Source organism: Miniopterus schreibersii, assembly GCF_964146895.1.
Source record: "Miniopterus schreibersii genome assembly, chromosome: 1".
NCBI lineage: Eukaryota > Metazoa > Chordata > Mammalia > Chiroptera > Miniopteridae > Miniopterus > Miniopterus schreibersii.
In genome coordinates, this window is record NC_138101.1 from 83633018 (window position 1) to 83652025 (window position 19008).

Sequence of the window (19008 nt, forward strand, 5' to 3'; positions counted from 1 at the left end):
GCCACTTGAATTCTATGATTTTTATAAGAAATAAACATATTACATATTTTACAATTTCAAAATTACACTATGTAGACTCATGTTTCAATGCTGTTTAAAATAGAATGTTTTTTGGTGTGTTTTTTTAGGTCAAGTGTGACTAGAGGGTTACAAAGCTGTTGTCATAGCAATCGCTAATATATGATACCGCTGAAATACCAAATAAATCTATTTTAAAGTGGATATTGGACTTGAATGAATGCTAAGAAGATAAGATGGTGGGAGGCATAATATGCCTTATATTGCAACCCTGTATATATACACAGGATACCGGAAATACACTGTGAGTTTTTTCCTGTCTAACTTCATTTTTTTAATGCTGGACTACCCCACTAAACTGATTTTATGACCCTTTGTGGAGCACACCCAGCAACTGAAGAGTAGTGAGCTAGAGAAATTCTTGGGCATGTACAAAATATTCAAAACAGTAATTGTTCATAACTGCAAAACACTGACAAGTCTTCATGTCCATCAACAGCAGACTGGATAATGGTGTACTTTACATGTAGAAATATTATACAATAATGAAAATGAATCAACTATAACTACATGCATCAAACAGATGAATCTCGAAAGTATACTATGAATCAAGAAAAATCAATAGAGCATTATTCCATTTACACAAAGTTCAAAACAGCCACAACTAAATAATACACTGTTTAGAAATAAAACAAGAGAATCAAGAATAATTAATACAAAAATCAGGAAAATGTTTCCTTTGCCAAAGAGGGGAATGTAATCAGGGAGATGCACAACAGGGGTCAAAGGTATGAACAATGCTCTACTTATTAAGCTTGGTAAGTATGTGAATATTCACCTTTTTATTTTAACTGTCCATATAGTAGGTGTACCCTCTTTTCTTAGAATCACATATCTTACAATTAAATATAAGTTAAGAAAATTCTGCACACATACACATATATATACATACATACACACACACACACACACACACACAGGAGTAAGTAAAGTAAATTAAAATGCACAGGACTGGCCCAAAGAAATTAAAAGTCTTTGTTTGGACAAGAGTAAAATATTAATCCTTTCATAGCTTAAAATATATGGCTATTTGTTCAAATGACAAAAGAAACATACTTTGACATATATTATCCATACATCAAAGAACACCAAAGGATGGAATGTGTTTGGAAGAGAAAGCTCAAAGCTTCCCCAAAAAAATCAGCTACCAAACGCAGTTAAACATCCATAAATATTAATCATGTGTTGCCAAAGATTTAAAAAAACTTCTGGAAAGTCTAAGTAAAATGAAATTTTCCTGAACAGAAATATAGCTCATCGAAATATTTCCATTCTAACTTTAAAGACAAAGAAAATATGCCCAACTAGTGAGGGTCAATGGCTGAGCTTCGACTCATTAAACCTAGAGGTCACCAGTATGATTCCCAGCCAGGGCAGATGCACAGGTTGTGGGCTGAATCCCCAGTAGAGGGCGTGCAGGAGGCAGCCAACTGATGTTTCTCTCTCTCCCTCTCCCTTCCTCTAGCTCTAAAATCAATAAAAACATATTCGTTTTAAAAAGAGATGCCCTTGCCAGTGTAGCTAGATGGTTAGAGCATCAGATTGTGCACCAAGGGTCATGGGTTTGATCCCCAGTCAAGAACACATATCTGGGTTGTGGGCTCACTTCCCTATCAGGGAGCATGTGGGAGGGCAACCAGTCGATGTGTCTCTCTCACATTGATGTTTCTCTCCCCTTCCCTCCTCCATTCTGGTCTCTCAGAAAAGCAGTGAAAAAGCTCTTCAGTGAGGATTAACAAAACAGAGAGAAAGAATAAGTAAGAAAAAGGGGGTTAAGCCCAACTGGGCGTGGTTTAGCAGTTGAGCATCAACCTAGGATCCAGGAGATCAAGGTTCGTTTCCCAGTCAGGGCTCATGCCCAGGTTGCACGCTCGAACCCCGGTCGGGGGAATGCAGGGGACAGCCGATCAATGACGACTCTCTCATCATTGATGTTTCTATCTCTCTCTCCCTTTTCCTTCTTCCTCTCTCTAAAATCAATAAAGATATATTAAAAAAAGAAAAAGAAAAAGAAAAAGGGAGTTAAAACATACACATACAATGGCAGAAACTAATAAACCTCCAAAAAGATCCAACCATGAAAGAATACAGTAAACCCTCAATTTTGCAGACCTCAATTTAACGGACTTCAGATTTAACAGACCAAAGTTTCCCATCCGTATGTCATATGTGAAAATTAACACCCTGTTAATTTTAAAATGCTTTTAACCAAGATTTGCTTATAATTAAATTAACAGGATATTTTTTAACACATTTTAGCAAATAGGCCATATGTTGGAAAAAACACCATAGTAATTTCACCAACATAAATAAATATTACACATCTACAACTATAGTCTACATATTTAAATCCAAGAGTCACAGCTAGTAAACAACGTTCGGGGAATGATTCACATATGATCACAAAGAATCTCAAGGGGTAACTGGAAGAGTGACTTTCTTCAGCAGTTTTAAGGCATGCTCACTGATGTTCCAAACTGTGCTGTCAGGCCCCAGCCATGTGCATTTGTTTACTGTCAGTGACTGGTAAATGCATGCATTTACTAGACCTATTAATTATAAATTTAAAATTATTGTTTAATACATATAGAAAGCTTTTATGTGAAATTAACTTTTCATACATACTTAATTTTAATTACACAAACATGTCTACATAAGTAAAAACAGGTAAACTAACTAATTTGTCAGCTTTTTAACATGCATTTGGAAAGCCTACCTTATTATACAATGGACTTTCAGCCTTAACGGACATACCCTCGCCCGAATTAGTCCATTATACTGAGGTTTTACTGTAGTGTCCCTACAGTTAATATACTTCCTATTCTAACCACACTGATGCTATTTTCATTTTTCCCTTATTCTAAATTATCAAGATGAAGACAGTCAAATGTACATATGTCTTAACACTTCTAGTTACTTGCTTGAACATTATAGCATAGCACTTAAGAATATCATCTCTGGAGAACAGCATGTAGAAACTAATCTTTTGGGGTTATTAATCTACTCATGGTTATGCAGATGATGGAGTGGGGAGAGTAAACAGGAGTGGTAGGAACTAGATAAATGGCTAAAGAAGGGTTTACATTGCATTAGGGTAGCTTTAGTTTCTATTTGACTCTAGAGTAATACCACCACAAGTTTCTGATCCTACTGAGTAACTACAGAACTAGAATTTTTAGTGTTGGGGGTGAGGGTGGGGGGTGTTTACCCAGCCATACTCTGGAGAAATTAAATGTATAAGTGGAAATACAATACTTTAGTGAAAATACTATGGACCAGGAAAAAAAATCTTCCCTGCACCAATATTTAAGAAACACTATAGGAAATTGGGAAACAACAATCATATTTATTTTGAAGGAGATAATTTTGAAACAGAGGGGGACTAAACAGGAAAGATAAGGGAGAACTTCACTGTAAGTATGTGTGATACGCTACCTTTCTGTAAAAAAAAGAAAGAAAAACAAGAATCTGTATATGTATAAGCATGTACATATATAAAGGAACCAGGAAAATAAATGAAAAACATTACAATAGGAAGTTGGGAAGCAAAACTGGGCAAGTAAGAGAGGTTTAGGAGGAAGAACTTCCATTGTGTATCTTTATATATATATATATATTTTTTTAATATCTGTATTGATTTCAGAAAGAGGGAGGGACGGAGGGGGGAGAGAGAGAAACATCAATGATGAGAAAGTCATTGATCAGCTGCCTCCTGCATGCCCCACACTGGAATCCAGCCCGCAAACCCAGGCTTGTGCCCTGACCAGGAATCGAAGCTCGATCTCCTGGATCCATAGGTCGATGTTCAACCACTGAACCATGCCAGCCAGGCTCTTTTCATAGTTTTTAATTATATCACCTTATCAAAAATTAAATAAGTAATTTAAACTGTTGCAATAATCTAGACCAAAAAAAAAAAAAAATAGGGCTTAGATTATGTCAGTGACTAGATAAGTAGAAAAATTAAATTTACGATGCCTAGGATACCTAAATAGAGAAAGATATCCAGGAGGCAACTGCAAATATGGATCTGAAGACTAGAAAAAAATTGTTCAGGTGATATTGATGCCTAGAGGCATCCATAAGCATGCATAAGTTTACCTCAAGTGAGGTAATCAAATAAACAGGCCAGAAAAGCAATCGTATAAAATCACCTTTCAAGAAGTAAAGAAGTAATGCCAGCCCAAGCAGTGTGGCTTATTTGTTGAGCATTGACCCAAGCACCAGGAGGTTGGTCAGGGCACAAGCCTGGGTTGTGGGCTCTATCCCCAGCAGGGAGCATGAAGGAGGCAGCCACTCAATGTTTCTCTCATTGATGTGTCCATCTCTCTCTCCCTATCCCTCCCTCTCTCTCTAAATCAATAAAAACATATTTAAAAAAAAAAAAAAAGTAATGCCAAACAGCAATGTTCAAAGAGATAAAAGGAGAAAGCAGCTTCCCATAAGTCATGAGGAGTGTTGCAAGAAATATTGACTAATCACAGTTTTAAATGCTGAAAGTAGACCAAGTAAAATAAAAACCAAAAAGAAAATTTTAGACATGGCCATTTAAAGTTCACAAAATCAATAGAGTGGTGGACTTAAGAGCCAAATGTAATGGCTGGAAGGGTAAATGAATACAAAGGAGTTTGTGATATTTTATGTACTTATTTAAATATATAAAATTTTTTCAGAAAAGGATTTGAGGCAGCCTACAAATAAGGGATCTATATTATAACAATAAAAAACAGAAAAATGAACTCTGAAAGCCAATATGAGGGACATCCTCTGATTTAGGGAAACTCTCTTACCCCTGACTCCAACTAGGTAGTTCTAGTGAGGGTTGTCATTCATAGTACCCTCCCCAATCCAGCCACAGGAATGGTGAGTACATGATCCAAGACAGGCCAATCAGAGTCCTTCCCAGGATTCTTCAAGAGAGCCCCTTCTTCTGGTTGAAGGGGCTGGGAAGATGAGAGCCAAGAGCTGCCAGCAGTCATCGTTCCAGCCTCATGAAGTAGAGAGTCTGTAGTATGAGAGAATGAAATCAACATGCAGAGAAACAGAGATAAGAGGTGAAGTTCTAAACCCCACAGGAGGAGGAGGAGGAAGCAACTATACTAATAATCAGATTAATATAACTGATATAACTAAAGACCAGGTTTGTTTCTAGGCTGCCTGGTAGCTGGAACAAAAAGAAAAACAGAATGCGTGTCAGAGATATCAAAAAGAAGGAAATAAACCATATCCTCAAGGGAGACAATTTTCTTTATGCTAAATTATTAAAAGAATTTCTTGTACATGGATCTTTATATAATGGTCACTGAAAGACAAAATAGTGTCCATGATGAGATTATTATAGCAAATGCAGATTTCTATATTTCTATATGCTATTGTTTAAAATGAAAACTAAGTTATATCTCAAATATTAAGTATAACTAAGGCTAGACTATAAAAAGCAGTTGCAGAAGCAGAGATAGCAAATGGTTTTATTCTTCCAGGAAGTCTACTAGTGAAAGAGGAAAGATGGAAAGGTGAAAAACATAAAGGGAAAGTAGAATCCATAGGAAGATTCAAATATGTTTGTGGGCTGAGTGGGGAAAAAAGTAAAAATAACAGACTAAAAAAATAAAACAAGGACCCTGGAAGAAATGGGAAAAGACAACATCACAGGCACAGGTACTTAATTATACTTAAAAATTACCTCCTCTCTTTCCTAATATTCCACTAAATTATATTAAAAGGGCATAAAGCCACAAAGACAAAAAGAACAAAAGAGAAGACAGCAACTATAAAGTTTTGGAAGCTAGAAACAAGACAAGTAGTAAATGACTTAACAGATCAGAAAAGGTTGCTGCAGTAAGACAAGCCCAAAGGCAATGTATCTTGGACCACATAGCACCAGAAAATGGAACAACATTAGGCACAGGCATCAGGAGCAGGGAGTTATAAAAGCACAGTGGTGGTGTATATATCTGTGAGGAATAAGTTCAGGTAAGACTAAAAACAGAAGGAACTGGGTATAAGCTGAAAAAAATCACACACCTCCCTCCCAATCTCCTTCTACACTACACACTGTCTCTCCCTCACCCTAGAAAACTACAAAAAGGATAAATGAGGAATTCTAGACTTGGGGACACCAGGCACAGCTAAGAAAAGAGATACCATACTGAAAGAAGTAACTGAAAACCTAATTCTAAATAGTAAAATTCCAGCAACCACCTGGCTTAAAAAATATTGGTAACCAGGTTGGTCAATTCCAAATGGATGATTTTTCTCTACATAAACTAACCAGTTAATGGTCTCCTAATAGAAGAACCCAGCTAAAACCTATAATGAAGCCAAAAATCCCTGCTCATGCACAGAACTTCCAATTGACACATTATGAACTGGTTGGCTAAGAGTGACCAGATTTTTAAGCAAAGTCTTTAACAAGACAAGCCAAAACAAACGGTGCAGAGAAACTGATGAAAAGAGTCCCAGGAGCAGAAGAAAACTTCAGAAAACTGAAACAAAACAAAAAGAACCCGCTGATTAATATCTTCATAGAGTTAAGAAAAGATATTGCATCCAAAAAACAAAATCAGAAACTGAAAATAAGGAGCATTCAGAGAGCATAAAAGAGCCCTTAAAAATGAAAAGTGTAATAGAGCCCTAGCCAGTTTGGCTCAGTGGTTAGAGCATCGGCCCTTGGACTGAAGGATCCTGGGTTCAATTCAGGCCAAGGGCACGTACCTCAGTTGCAGGTTCCATCTCTGGTCCCAGTCTGGGTGCATGCAGGAAGCAACCAACTGATGTCTCTCTCTCACATAAATGTTTCTTTCTTCCCCCCCCCCCCCTTCCACTCTGTCTTAAAAGCAAAAGAAAAAATATCCTCAGGTGAGGATTAAAAAAAGTGTAAGAGAATTCAAAAATTTAAGTTAAGAGTTGGAAGATAAAGTAAGAAACTTCAGAAAATAGAACAAAAATACAAAATATAAAAAATTAGAAGATTAGTTCAAAAGGCCCAATATCCAAATAAAGAAACATACAGAAAAAACAAACAATGACAATGTTACTGAGGAAATTATCAAAGAAATAATTCAAAAATATTTCCCTTAACTGAAATGTTCTCCAACATGATTTACCAAATTAAAAGGGCCACTGTGTGCCCAGTATAATGAGTAAGGGAAAGCACACTACCATGAAAAGTATCAAAGTCCTGGCTGCTGTGGCTCAGTTGGTTGAGCTTCAGCCCATGCACCAAAAGGTCTCTGGATCGAGCCCCAGTCCCTGCACATGCCAGGGTTGTGGGCTCGATGCCCAATAGGGGGCATGCAGGAGGCAGCCAACTGATGTTTCTCTCCCTTTCCCTTCTTCTCTCTCTAAAATCAATAAAAACATTTTTTTTAAGCATCAGAAATAAACTGGATAAGGAAAAAGTACTAAATCCAGAGAAACAATCACATACAAAAACTTAGAAATTAGAACTTCATGGGACTTAACAGAAACACTGAAAGCTAAAAAGCAGTGGAGAAATATCTTCAAAATTCTGAAGGAAAACAATTACTTACTTGATTGATAGTTCAGACACACTATCAATCAAGTAAGATAATAAAACTACAACACCCAAAATCTTTAAAAATTTATTTCTCATACACCTTTTCCTATGCAGCTGCCGGAAGATGTGCCAACTAAAACAAGAAAATAAAACATTAAAAAGGAAAAAATGGGGGAGTGAAGGGTTAGAAAACAGGGAATCCAAAATAAGCAAAAAGTAAAGAAACTCCAGATGATAGAGAAGGGAAGTTCCAGGCCTAGAGAAACCAGGCCAGAGGAGAGCAGGGGAGACAGTATCTAGAGGAAGATCTACCAATTTAAAAGGAAAGGAGGAAGAGGGAAAGACGGAGGAGGGGGAGGAGGGAGAGGAGAGAGGAGGAGGAGAGGAGAGGTGGCAGCAGAGAAGGGAGAAAAGAGAGGAGAGAGGAAGGGGAGGAGAGAGGATGAAGACAGGAAGGGAGAGAGATGGAGAGGGATAGGAGATGGTGGAGAGAGGAAGAGGAAAAAGAAAAGGAAAGTAGTAAACAGAAGAAAAGAAAAATTGAATTTATAGACCACCTGATTCATTAACCAAATGGAAAATTATATGAAGCAATCATAGTATACGTGGCTTGAAAATTAGCAAAATATTTAAAGTCATAATAATGTAAATATTATTTAGCACTACTGATTTAACCAAAATTTGTGATACCATAAAAGGCAACAACTAAAAATATGTCCAAAAGTAGATGCTTAGACATTACTTTTAGAAATATAGAAGTAAATACCAGAAGGGGTTGCCTCTGAAGAATGAGATGAGGATTCAAGAATCAAGCAGCAAGGTGTTTTGTGTGTGAAGAGAAGCTTCTGGTACTACCTCACTTTAACTATGTGCATAACACTTTGATAAACATAAAATTAAACCTACACAAAAACATGGAATAAATAGATACCATATGCTGGGCAATGTATCTTACAAGGGCACCATGTTTTCATTTCTCTTACTAGTTATGTAGGCAGGTTAGAAAATGATACAAATATGTATTAAGCACCTACTTCAGGTCAGCCTAGGCTTTTCTCATAGTAAAAGAAAGAGGAATCAAAAAGAGAGACTAGCAGCCCCGCTGGTATAGCTCAGTGGTTGAGCATCAACCTATGATCTAGGAGATCTTGGTTTGATTCTCAGTCAGGGCTCATGCCGAGGTTGCAGGCTCAATCCCCAGCAGGCAGTATACAGGAGGCAGCCGACCAATGACCCTCTCTCATCACTAATGTTTCTATCACTCTCCCTCTCCCTTCCTCTTGCTGAAATCAATAAAAACATTTTTTTAAAAAAGGGGAGAGACTACCAAAAATTGGCTACTTGCTATTTTATCTATGGTGGTAAGCACTAATCTGTTAACTTTTTAAAATCTCCTCTTTCAAAGCTATAGGAACTTAGGATAGTGTACTGAATTTCTTAAAAGCAAAAATGACTCAGCAGTAAGAAATAATGTTAGCAAATGTTTAATTTTGAAGCCATTCTATTTAAAGTATATGGGATAAAAAGCTTGTACAGAAATTTTTTTTAAAAAGTTACATATAATTTTTTATTTAAAATGCAACTGGAGACATCCCATCCTGGCTTCATGCACTCAAAGGTCAAATATAAATAAATTTGAAAACACTTTTTAATTTTGTAGATAAGGGTTAATCTCCAGGTGGCCGAAATAAAAACGAACTTAAGCCCTAGCCAGTTTTGCTGAGTGGTTAGAGCTGACGTCCCGGGTTCAATTCCAGCCAAGGGCAAGCACCTCAGTTGCAGGTTCAATCCCCAGCCTCAGTCAGCACTCAAGTAGGAGGCAACCCATCAATGTGTCTCTCTCACATCAATGTTTCTATCTCTCAGTCTCCCTTCCATTCTCTCTGAAAAGGAATGGAAAAAAATATCCTCGGGTAAGGGGGGGAAAAAATGAACTTAAAAGCTAAAAGAATGAACATTAGTTGAAACTGAAGCAGTCAATGATGATATTAGATAGTAAACCTTAGAAGTTCAGATTGACTGTGACACCAGCATGGACCCTAAACGTCCAGAAGCTCTAACTGGCATCCCTGGATAAGGACTGGAACTGGTAAGGGCCTATTCCTACCACCAAAGGGGAAAGCTGTACTAGAAAAACATGGCCTGGATGACTAAGACTAGAGAAGCATGCACCAAAGTTAGATGCCTATTCTAGACTTGAGTAGATGAGTCACCCTAATGAAACAGGACACTTAAGCCTAGGCTAAGAGAATGAACTCTCTGATTTTACTGAGTTCACCAATGGGCCCATATTTTCCAGTCTAACAATTAAGAGCCAGTAAACTTAAGTATATACTGTTGAGCATATTTCACAGACCTAGAACAAACATTTCAAAAAATTATATGGAACCAAAAAAGACTGCGAATAGCTGCAGCCATCTTGAGAAAAAAGAACAGAGTGGGAGGGATCACATTACCAGACTTCAAACTAAATTACAAAGCCCCTGTAATCAAACGGCCTGGTATTGGTACAACAACAGGCATATAGATCAATGGAACAGTACAGAGACCCCAGAAATAGACCCACGCCATTATGGTCAGTTAATATTTGACAAAGGAGGCAAGAGTATCCAATGGAGTAAAGACAGTCTCTTCAATAAGTGGTGCTGGGAAAATTGGACAGATACATGCAAAAGAATGAAACTAGACCACCAACTTACTCCATACACAAAAATAAACTCAAAATGGATAAAAGACTTAAATGTAAGTCACGAAACCATAAAAATCCTGGAAGAAAACATAGGCAGTAAAGTCACAGACATCCCACATAGTGGACTTTTCACAGATACATCTCCTAGGGCAAGAGAAACAAAGGAAAAAATAAACATATGGGACTACATCAAACTAAAAAGCTTCTGCACAGCAAAAGAAAACAGCCTCAAAATATAAAAGAACCCCACGGCCTGGGAAAACATATTTGCCAAGGATGAATCTGATAAGGGGCTAATTTCCAAAGTGTACAAAGAACTCATAGCACTCAGCAAGAGGAAGACAAACAACCCAATTAAGAAATGGGCAAAGGACTTAAATAGACACTTCTCCAAAGAGGACATAGGGTTGGCCAAGAGACACATGAGAAAATGCTCGACGTCACTAATCATCAGAGAGATGCAAATTAAAACCACAATGAGGTATCACTTCACATCTGTCAGAATGGCTGCCATCAACAAATCAACAAACGACATGTGCTGGCGAGGGTGTGGAGAAAGGGGAGCCCTAGTACACTACTGGTGGGAATGCAGACTGGTGCAGCCACTATGGAAAACAGTATGGAGGTTCCTCAAAAAATTAAAAATGGAGCTGCCATTTGACCCAGTGATTCCACTCCTAGGAATGTATCCTAAGAATCCTGAAACATTCATCAGAAAGAATGTATGTACTCCGATGTTCATAGCAGCACAGTTTACAATAGATAAGATCTGGAAACAGCCCAAGTGCCCATCAGTAGATGAGTGGATAAAAAAGCTGTGGGACATTTACACCATGGAATACTACACAGCTGTAAAGAAGAATCTCGTACCCTTTGGGACAGTATGGATGGACCTGGAGAAAATTATGCTAAGTGAAATAAGCCAGGCAGCGAAAGACAAGTATCACATGATCTCGCTTATACGTGGAATCTAAAGAACTTAATAAACTGATGAACAGAATAGATTCAATGACATGGAAGCATAGATGAAACTGATGAATGTCAGAGGGATGGAGGAGGGCGGGTGGGTGGAGGGGGAGAGAGTAACCAAAGAATTTATGTGCATATATGCACAACCCAAGGACATGGACAATGGTGGGGAGAGGTACTGGGAGGGGGAAGGAACAGGGTGGAATGGGTCATTGGGGAGAAAAAGGGACATCTGTAATATTTTAAACAATAATAAAATTTTAAAAAATAAAAATTAATTATTTAATTTTTTTTAAAAAAGTATATACTGTTGAGTGGGGCTTCCAGGAAAACTTGTTTAAGAGGATAATTCAGCTGGAGAAAGAACCACTTTAACTTTACCCTCCCTCTTCTTTCTGCCTGGAACTTCATTCTCCAGTCACAATGACTATAGTTCCACCTGCCATGCTATAACTGGGATAACCCTGAAAATGAAAAACATGTGCTAAGGTTGGTTGGTACAATAGGAAAACAAAAAAAAGTCTAATCCCTAGTGACTTCACAGAGCTGTCACAAAACGTTTAAGTCTTTCTGAACTCCTCTTAAATAAAAGAATTTGTAAATTCCTATTTTGTACAAGCAATTGTAATCTGGTCTTTACTAACAGTCAAAGGCAATTCTTTTCTTTTTTTTTTTAAATATATCTTTATTGATTTCAGAGAGGAAGGGAGGAGAGATAGAAACATCAATGATGAGAGAACCGTCACTGATCGGCTGCCTCCTGCACTGGGGATTGAGCCTGCAACCCATGCAGGTGCCCTGACAAGGAATCAAACCCCAATCTCCTGGATCCTAGGTCAATGCTCAACCTCTGAGCCACCCCCAGCTGGGCTCAAAGGCAAGTATTAACAGAGAGCAAAGGCAAACACTCCCACAGCAACAGCTTCACAAATTCAGGTTAGAGGAACAGGAATCTTGAGGAAGACCAAAAAAATCTTGAAGATTAGCTCACAGTCAAAAATTACAAATTATATGAAGACATCTACCTCCAGAGTTAAACAAAACAAAAAAAAGACTTCCAAAATCTCTGAGGAGTTTTAAAATAAGTAGGTTTTCCGGTCCTAGCCAGGAAGCTCAGTTGGTTAGAGCGCCATCCCCATACACCAAGGTTAAGGGTTGGATCCCTGGTCAGGACACAAACAAATCAATGTTTCTTTCTCTCTTTCTCTCTCTTCCCCCTTCCTCTCTCTAAAATTGTTTTTAAAAAAAGTAGGTTTTAAATGTTCAAATAAATAAAGGAAAGCATATAATCTGTAAAGAAATAATAGCAAGATACTATTTTTTTTAAAAAGCAACAATTGAAAAATAAAAAATAATAGAAATTCTAGATTGGATTTATTCAGAAACAAGAAATCCATTGACTGGATTAACAATAAACATAAATTTGGAGCCAGAACTAAAGGGATTATCTGTAATAGAGAGATAACTGAAAATATGAAAGAGAAATTAAAAGACATGAAGAAAAAACAGGCCCCCAAACACCAATCCCAAAGAACTTATAGACCCCTATGTTCATAGCAGTGCAATATACAATAGCTAAGATTTGGAAACAGTCCAAGTGCCCATCAGTAGATGAGTAGATAAAAAAGCTGTGGCACATTTACACTATGGAATACTATGCAGCTGTAAAAAGGAAGGACCTTTTAGCCTTTGGCACAGCATAGAGAGAACTAGAAAGTATTATGCTAAGTGAAATAAGCCAGTCAGAGAAAGACAAGTACCACATGATCTCACTTATATGTGGAATATAATAAACAAAATAAACTGATGAACAAAATGGATCCAGAGACATAGAAGCATGGAACAAACTGAGAGATCTCAGAGGGAAGGGGGGGGGGGGGTGTGGGTGGGGAGAGATTAATCAGGGACCTGTATGTTTATGGGCATAGCCCATGGACATGGACATTGGTGTGGGGAGGGCCTGGGGGTGGGATGGATGTGGGGTGGAGGGGATCTATAGGGTTAAAAAGGGGACATGTGTAATGGTCTCAACAATAAAAATAACAAAACATTAAAAAGTTTTAAAAATTTAAAAAATTAAAAAAAGAAAAAACAGGAATCCCAAGCATACACGTAAGTAACAGTTTCAGGAAAAGAAAATATAATGGGAAGGTGATATTTGAAAATATAGAGCAGAAAATTTTCCAAAATGGAAGAAAAACATTCAATCCTCAGAATGAAAAAGCAGATCAACTCTCAAGCAGGATAAACAAACTACCAACATATTTCCTATTCTCACAGATACCAGAAAACAAGCTAGAATAAAACCTTAGTTATAGGAAAACAACTATTACCCTAGAATTCAAAGTAGCACACCAGAGCATAAAATAATGATACTTTTAGACATAAAAAGACTAATATAGCTTGCTTACTACTTACTAGCCACAGACCCCGGAAAAAAAACAAAACTTTTCAAAATGAGCCTAAAGCAGCAAGAGAACTGGGTTAGGCAAAAATCTCAGTAATGTTAAGTCTAAATTATAGATGATTATTTAAAAAAACACAACTACTAATTTGGGAGATTAAAAATAAGGTGGACCCTGGCCAATGTGGCTCAGTGGAAGAGCATCAGGCCAAGCATGGAAGGGTCACAGCCTCATACCTGGGTTGTGGGTACGTTCCCTGGCCCAGGTCAGGGTGCATGACAGAGGCAACAAATTGATGTGTCTCTCTCACATCAATGTTTCTCTCTCTCCATCCCTCCCTTCCACTCTCTCTAAAAATCAATGGAAAAAATATCCTCAGATGAGGATTAACAAAAAAAGTAAAATAATAAGGTGGAAGTAAAAAACAGACAACAATCACAGCTATTGCAAGGAAAAGATAGAGAGGGAATAAAAGTGATCCTAAGGTCCTGGGCTTTGTTCAAAAGGAGTACAGAAATTAATTTTAGAAAAATATAAAGTATGAACATTAAACTTTAGTATTTTAAAAGCAAACACTAAAAATAGAATAACCTTCATATCAGAACAGGATTTTTTTTTTAAAGGAATAAAGAATATTCACTTAGATGACATGAAAAAAGGGAGGAAAACAGTATGGTAAATAGGTAAAAAAAATTTTAGAAATAAACCCAAATGTATCAGTCATTACTATAAATGTAAACAAATTAAACTTGCCAATTAATACAGATTTTCAGACTGTATCTTTAAAATATCAAGCTTCACTGTATTTATAAGAATGTTCATTGCAGCACTATTTGTGAAAAACTGGAAACCTAAATGAAAATCAATAAGGGAATTAAATTATGGTATAGTCTGTGACAGAATACTAAAAAGCAGATAAAAAGAATGAGCTAGTCAGTTATGTATCAATGTAACTATAAGTTGAAGAACACATATACAGTATGGAATGCCATTCCTGTAAAATAATACAATACTGGATGGTGTTTATGGATATATGCATGTACTGTATTAGAACACAGATTTGGTATATACATACAAAGGAATATTATTCGGCCATAAAAAAGGAGACAATCCTGCTTCAACACAGATGTATCTTGAAGGCATTATGCTAAGTGAAACAAGTCAAACAGAGAAAGACAAAGCTGTATGATCTCACTTATTTGTGGAATCTAAAGAAACCAAACTCATAGAAACAGAGAACAGACTGGCGGTTGCCAGAGGCAGCATGTGGCAGGTGGGGAAAATGGGTGAAGGTAGTCAAAAGGTAAAAACGCCTGGTTTTAAGTCAAGTCCTGGTGATATAAGGTACAATATGATAACTATAATTAACAATACAGTGTTGTATATTTGAAAGTCTGCTAACAGTAGCAAATCTTAGTTCTCATCAATGGGAAAAATATCTGCAACTATGTGAGGTGAATAATGAATGTTAACTAAGCTTATTGTGGTAGTCATTTTGATACAATATATTATTATGTTGTAGACCTTAAACTAATATAATGTTATATGCCAACTGTATCTCAGTAAAATTGGGAAGAAAAAATCTATATACAAGGGTAGACACTGAAGGATAATGGTGGACTCAGACTGAGGAGAGTACAGAAAGTACTTCAACTTAATCTTTTATTATTTGTTTTAAGTAGAAGGGAAGGTTTGAAGCAAATATGAAGAAGTAACATTTGTTCATTCTGCGTGGGGAATACATATGTATTCATTTTATGTTCTATATTGTTCAGAACTATTTGTAATAATTAAATGTACATTAATATAATTTTATTGAAATTAAATATAAATATAATTAATATCATTAAGTACATAATTCATATAGTTTTATAGATTTATAGTGATTACAAAGCTTCATTAAGCAAAAATTTTTTTAAAAAATAGGAAAACCCTAGATCAATCCTAAAACCTTTACTTTTGATTCCATCCAGCAGTTTCTCCCTAACAATGTAAGAAACCAGGAAGAACTGCAATAAAAAGAGGCAGAATAGTAGAAAGGAATTACAGCTCACCCCCAGTAGGAAAGGAATAGTCTTTCATTTAGAGCTAGAATAGCAATATCTAAGTAGCAAATTCTTAATTGGTTTTTGGCCACTTTATTTTTTTGCACAATCCATTCTCAACATGTTTTCAAAGTAGAATATTTAAAATATAAAATATCCTGTATCAGATTGAAATATCTCTGTATCAGACTGAAATTATATTAGTAGATAAAATTTCTAGTAAATCTCTTCAACCTGTGGTAATTAAGAATGACAAATACACATTAAATACAAAAATAGTCATCAGTAAGTATTTTAACCCCTAAACACTATGATAATAACCAGTAAACTGTGTAAGGGCAATAAAAAATTTTCAGCAAAAATACATATTCATACTTGGCGTATATAAAGCAATTCAAGTGCTTTCCCTAAACAATGAATGTCTATCTATAAAGAGCTTCCCTTAAAAACCAACCAAACTTTCCTTCAACTCTACTTTTATTTCCTCTTTCCTTACTTGTTCAAAATTCAATCTAATTCTACAATGTCCTATAACTAGCATTCTGCCCAAACCAGGGAACTATAATTGCTGTCTCAAGAACTTTTCTTAGTCCAGCATCCTTGGCAGCAATGTCACTATCAACTATTCTTTCCTGAAAAACCAACTGTCTGTGTTGCTATTGTAGCTGCAGACTCTCCCTTCCTGACAGTTCATTATCCATCCTTGGTATCCTGTTCTCTTAGTCTCCCACATGTGAGTATTCACCACAGTCCTGTCTTTACTTTCCTTTTCTCTAACAAAAAAATAGTAATTTAGTTCCCAGTCTTCCTTCTATGTAGCTCTAACTTTAACCTGACTCCATTATTTTAATCATAAATTTCCAATGAAAAATCCTAGCAGCATCAAAACCAATGTGCCCAAAACAAAAATTTTCTTACTCTTCAATTTTGCTCTCCTTCCTCTATTACTATTACTCTATTACTATCAATATCACCATTCCCCCAGTGATCAACTTTGACATTTCAAGATCTTTGATTATTCCCTTTCCTTTACCCAACATCCATTTGTCATTTTATCAAAATTCTCCCTTCCTTCCTTTCTACTCCCTTTCTTTCTACTCTTACATATTTATACTAATAGTATCCTAGTCTTTACGTTTCTAACTTCCCCTTTCAAATGCATTCTAGCCTTAGCCAGTTGGCTCAGTGGTTAGAGTGTCAGCCTGAAAACTGAAAGGTCTCGGATTCTATTCCAGCCAAGGGCACATACCTTGGTTGCAGGCTTGATCCCCAGCCCAAGTTGGGGCACATGCAGGAGGCAACCAATCGATGTGTCTCTCTCACATCGATGTTTTTTTCTCTCTCTCTCCCTTCTACTCTCTCTAAAAAGCAATAGAAAAAATATCCTCGGGTAAGGATTAAAAAAATAATCCATCCTATTGCCACCAAACTACTTGTCTGAAAATACTGTTTCATTATTCTGGATTTTTTACTCTGTAATATCTGTCAAGGTGCCACCAGTTCATAATTCCACTTTCTGTGAGAAGTGAGCTATCCCAAAACCACAGAGATCTGTGTGTCTGAACCACTCAACCGTATTGTCTCGCCATGGCCAACTCGTGATATAGGCACCTCAACCAAGCCAAGCCGGAAGTTTTTGGGGGTTTTTCCAAAGGATCATGAGATTCAGACTGAGATTTAAACTCTTGATACAGAACGTAGAAAATATTAGGAGCTGAAGTATGGCCATCTTTCACCACAGGAGGCAACATATAACATGGTAATTGGAAGATTATTCAAAGCCCAGACTCCAACTAGATATGTACTGCTCTTAAAACTATGCTGTCGTTATCCATAAAATGAGAATAACAGAATATCTACCTCACAAATTTAATAGGATGATTAAAGGAGATAATTTATATAGAACAGTTAGCACAGTATCTGACGGATAGTAAACAGTCAAAAAAATTAACTATTGTTGTAGAAAGCAGCAGAGAAAATCTGCAGAAAGAATGAAACAGACATAGAGAACAGCAGAAATAAGATGAAGACTAATTCAATTCCCTTTCTAGGTCATGCATACACTTCCATGTTCTGGTTCTTAGCTCCTTTATCCTTATAATAAAATGCCCTTTCTTGACTTATTTTAGCTTGGAATAAGTTTTTGTTTCTTACAAGGACCCTAACTTTTGCAACTGTACACTACAGGAATTTAGAGGAGGTCGTGCCTCTTCTTTAATACCTTTAACTGCCCCCATATCTCATCAAATAAAGCTGAAATAAAATGCATCCTTCAGCCCTGGCCAGGTAGCTCAGTTGGTCAGAGCATCGTCCGGATACACATAGGTTACAGGTTCAATCCCGGGTCAGCGCACATACAAAAATCAACCAATGAATGCATAAATAAGTGGAACAACCAGATCAATGTTTCCTTCTTTCTCTCTCTTTCTCTTTCCCTCCCTCCCTCCATCCTTCCCTCTTTTCTCTCTCCCCCCCCAAAATCAATAAATAAAATTTTTTAAAACAAAAACGCATCAACCAACATAATTTTTATGATAACTTATTCACCTTAGTATCTTGACCATGCCCTTAAGAGAGGATAAAGGAATAAAAACAGGCAACAGGTGGAACCTGAGGCAAATAATGCTGCTGTTTTACCACTCCCGTTCACACCTTTACTCTCCCTCTGCTGATATCACCTTTCCTATTTTCTAATCTTCCTCTGGCCATGAATCTATTGTGACACCTCTGGAAGAGCCTCACCTTAACTGTCATTGTTTACCAATAAATTAAAGCGTAACTTCCTTTGATTAGTGGCTCAACCCCAAATCATAACATGCTACAAAGAGGCAAAAAAATAGAAGAGTATACCTATATATGCTACCACATCAAGTTTTAAAATTCTTATGATTGACTTCACCCTCCATTTGTTAATTCCCATTATGGTAACATTAGAACAATGGCTATAATTCTGCTACAGTGCATTTTCGCACTCACACAAAACATCAATAGAATATTGCTCTGAATTTCACAAACCTAAATAGGCTACTCAGCCATTTGATCAGGCAAAAATAAGATTCCACTTCTACTATACACGTAGAGAAGTTGAATTTTTTTTTTCCACCTTCTGTCAGATTCTCTAGTCAACACCAAAAGGAAGGAGCTATAACACTGCAAATGGTAATGCTTTTATATGATTAAGAGTAAATCTATTTCTCCCTGATAGACCCAGAAGTTCAACTGGAAAAATGCTTTTAGCCATAAAGAATAAATATTCCTCCCTCATTTTTATAAGAGGTTTACAAAGTGTTCAGAAAGAAGGTA

The 19008-nt window shown here is 36.7% G+C and overlaps 1 protein-coding gene across 14 annotated transcripts in view; it reads right to left on the reverse strand.

Moving 5' to 3' along the window:
- MLLT10 (MLLT10 histone lysine methyltransferase DOT1L cofactor) overlaps window positions 1-19008 on the reverse strand; it is a 240939-nt gene that overhangs the window by 207969 nt on the left and 13962 nt on the right. The window lies entirely within an intron of this gene.